This window comes from Arachis ipaensis, chromosome B04 (genome assembly GCF_000816755.2).
Source record: "Arachis ipaensis cultivar K30076 chromosome B04, Araip1.1, whole genome shotgun sequence".
Classification (NCBI taxonomy): Eukaryota; Viridiplantae; Streptophyta; class Magnoliopsida; order Fabales; family Fabaceae; genus Arachis; species Arachis ipaensis.
Genome location: NC_029788.2, coordinates 24,197,757 through 24,202,174, shown reverse-complemented (window position 1 = coordinate 24,202,174; position 4,418 = coordinate 24,197,757).

Genomic DNA, 4,418 nt, shown 5'->3' with positions numbered 1-4,418 from the left:
GATGAAGTGGCGGCTAAGAAAAAGAGTGAGTGAGTGTGTGTTAGGATAAAATTAAGATTACTATAAGTTTGATTTTAAGAATTAGGGTTAGGATTTGGTAAAAGGGGTAAGGATAGTGTAGTACTTAAAAAGCAAATATAATTATTTTTGAGAATACTATTTATTTAATCAACTTACAAATTATTTTCAAATAGGTACTCTAATTTAAAATTAGAGATAAATCAATTAATTTTCTGTTTGTTCATAAAATTGAACTAAATTTCAAGTATTCAAATTAAATCATATAAATTCTCATAAAAAATAATTTAAATATCTTCAATAAAGTAATTTCTATAATAGAAGCTCAATTTAATAAGATAAAATATAACTAATTCATAATTAAATTTTCTGAAAATAAGGGGTGTTGCATATTGTATATCTTGTTTTTTCAGTTTATCTTTCTTTAATTTCTTCTCATGGTAAAAGAAAATTTGTGAAGTATATGAAAAATTCATTTAAAAAAAAGGCAAAGAGAATTAACTTGGAGAGAAAAGTCATTATTATGTTAAATGTAATACCCGGTCTAACCAAAATTAATTAAATAATAAGTTAAATAGGAGCGAATATGGTTGGAAGATTTGGCAATTGGAATTTGATAATTTAAATATGATATTTGGATTCAGTGAATTTTTTCGAGTCGAGAAAACATAGTTTTCTGCGTAAAAGCGCGTAGTGAAATTTTGACCGGCAGTACCGGCTGAGATCTGTCTGGAACTACAGCTGAGGAAATTGATTATGAGTAAATAAGATTAAGAAATGAGGAATTATAATTAGGGAAGGTAGAAATATCTAAAGTGCGATTTAGAGCGCTAATCTTAAAGGTTTTGGCCCAAAATTGGGCCAACGAGCAAAAATAAGTGAATCGGGCCTAAGTGGGCCCAAGATCCAACATATATAAATATTAGTTATGAGCATTTCAGCTCATTTTACCCTAAAAAGAAGCGTTGGGGCGCTGAAATTGAGAAGAGAGAAGAGAAGAGAGAAAACCTAACTCTCTTTGATCTTTAAACCACCATAACTTGAGCGACGGAGCTCCGATTGACGAGCCGTTTGTGGCCACGCGTCGCTCTTCTCATCCTCTACAATTCTATCTAAGTTTTGTGGTGAGTATTCCATTCATCTCTGTCCAGTTTTCAAAATTCCCCACTGTTACACGTTTTTGGGTAGCTAGTGTTGAAATCTTGTAATTTTGGGTGTTTAGGGATACTTCAACATGGATTCTAAGTGGGTTCTATTCCTACTTCATATGGGCTGAGGTAAAAAATGCTCAAACCCTTGTGATTTGTCATTTTTATGAGTCCTAGGTTGATGTATGTATGTGATATTGGTTATGTTAGTATATTTGGTGATGTTGGTGCACAATTGGGAGATTGGTATTGCTTGAGGAGCTTTGGTAAGGCTTGGAGCTAAGGTTGGTGAAGACTTCCAAAGAAGAGGCTCAATTGGTTTGGCTACAAGAGGTACGGTTTAAGTTTCATTTAAGTACCGTGTGTTGTGATGAGAATTCCTAGGCTAGATGCCCCTAGAATTAAGTTTGGATTATGTAAATGGTTGGTGCTAATATGCATAGTTGATATGTAATGTGAATTAATGATTGGGTTGAGAATTGTGTGGTCTTGTATGCTTGGTGTATTGAGAATTTGATGTACTGAGGTAATGAGTATTGATTTGTGGTTTATGCATTTAAATTGTGAAAATTGGGCCAGAGGCTGTGAATTTTGGGCTGGAGGCCGGAAAGAGGTAAGAAAGGTAAGTCGATGTGTGTATTGTATGATGGCACAAGTGATTGGATGAATTTCAGATAATGAATATATGAATGATTAGGTTAGTTATTGAAGAATAAGGTTTGAGAAGTTGAAGTGTGGAATTTGGTAATTTTCATTTGATTGAGAAGTGTTAAAATGGTTGGATGTGGTTTTGAGAATTTTGGTAAAGTGTCAATGTGTGAGTTGAGGATGTCTTGATGTTGATTTTGGTACATTTTGATTGATTTCAAAAAGGGTTGAAATTGGCATGTTTTGGTTGATTTGAAAAATAGTTGAAAACGGCTTGTTTTGAAAATGGCACCTTGTGATTTTGCATGAAAATATGGTTTTTGGGCATATTTTGACGGGACATAACTTGGACTACGGATCTCTGTTTTGTGCCAAATTTATTTAGAAATGAAATTGGATCCTGGATGTCCATGCCGTTCGAAGAACGGGTGAAAAACGATTTAAAATGAGAGAGTTATGTCCGTCGGAAGATTGGGGGTTGAATCTGTAAATCCTGCAGCTTTAAACTTAGAAGATTTTTAGCAGAACGACCCTCCACGCGTAGGTGCACTTGGCGCGTACGCGCCGTTCTTCAAGAAAGCACCACTCACGCGTGCGCGTGGTGTGCGCGGGCGCGTCGATGCGCTGCACCAAATGCCCAGCCATTTTCCCGAGAGTTGTGCCAGTTTTATGCCGGGGGCACAAAGGTATCCGCGCGTACGCGTGGTTGACGCGTGCGCGTCGTTCGGCTATTTTTCAACCCGCGCGTCCGCGCGTATGACGCTTGCGTGTCGATGAGTTTTGTGGCCATCCACGCGTGCGCGTACGCGTGGCCCTGTTTTCATGCCAAAGTTGATTTTTGAGTTTTTAAAGCCAAATCTCATACTTCTAAGCCTCCGATCTCACCCCTTATGTATTAAATCATTATGATATGCCTAGCAATGAGAAAGGAGCTAGGGGATGTGGTAACTTGCAAGTGAAGCAAGGGGAAAGGTTACGATCAATGATGATCAAAGATGATTATATGAGATATGGAGGATGACGGTGGAAGTACCGTGTATGCCATGAGCCAAAGGGCTATATTTATTGATAAATGGCCGGTTCTTGATTGAACCATGAGCCGAATGGCTGAGTTATTGCCGGGTTACGGTAAATCCATTACTGTTTATGGCTGAGTATAAATGTATATATGATTAATGAATGAATGGGTTAAATGGATAATAATGAAAAAATGCTGAAATATGATATGTGACCCCGGGTAGTAGGTAGTGGCGTTGTTCACTTGCTCCGGGTATGAGACGGGAAAGGATGTTTATGATAAATGAGTTTAATTATGGAATTTTGAATAAAGGTGTATTTGTGATACCTGGGTAGTAGTAAGGGTGGTGGTTCATCCCGCTTGCTCCAGGTTAATGTTTGAGATTTGATAACAGTGATGATTGCTTCTAAACTGAACGAATGTATGTATTGAGATCCTGGGTAGTAGCAAGGGTTGTGGTTCGTCCCACTTGCTCCAGGTCAGAGATTGTGACGCCTGGGTAGTAGCGGCAGTAGTAGTGCATCCACTCGCTCAAGGTTGAGCTTTTAAACACCTGCCTGGGTAGTAGCCGCAGTAGTGGTTATTCCACTGGCTCTGGGTTAAGCGGGTAGTAGCAAGGGGGTTGTAGCTCAAACCTACTTCCTCCGCAATGGGTGTTTCTGTCCAATGTTTAGCTACCAGGACATGTCGGGTTGGCTATATAAATGACAGATGATATCATCAGCCATAGGGCAGGCATTCATCATTTGCATATGTTTGAATTGTTTGGGTTTGCCATTTGTTTTGGATTTCTACATCATATATGCCATGTTACCTGACTATATGCTACTTGTTCTACTTGTACCATATTTGTGTATTACTTGCCTGTATTGCTTGTGTTTGTACAACTGAGAGGCCCATCATGCTGGTGTCGGTGGGTGTTGAGGGTTGTTCTTGATGGGATGAATTGATGATGCGTTTGCATGATGATGATGATTATTGAATGAGATAATTGGAGCTCCCTGGGTAGACGCAGTGATGTGGTTTCACTAGCTCCAGGCGAGGGTATGATGTATTGATATAGAATTGCTGAGGCAGAACAACTAGTGATGGTTTTGCTTATGATTCTAAGTTTGATTCGTGGAAGAGTCAGCGAGTTGGGAAACATGTGAAACATGAATTAAATTTAGCACTCCCTTATGACAGTTGCCTATTCATGGATTAGTGAGAACCTAGGATGAATAATTGGTGAAGAAGTTTAGGATGCTTAGTGAGTTTTTATTGCAGTACATTGAATTTATTTGGCACTTTTACCGTACTGGGAACCCATGGGCCCAGGGTTCTCATTCCGTATATATCTCTTGTTTTTCAGATACAGGTCCAGGTGCTCAGAAGTGAGTTGTGGGTCGTCTGAGAGACGGCGAAGATCTTTATTTTCCCTACTTTGTGTTTTGCTTAGAATCTCTCCACCTTTGTTTTGGAAATATTAAATTATGTATTGAACTCTTTGAATTTGCCTATAGAGGCTCTCATGTTTCCTTCGGGAGAGATTAGGATATACTGTTGTCAACTACTTTCATACTGTACTCTAGCCGACCTAAACTTCG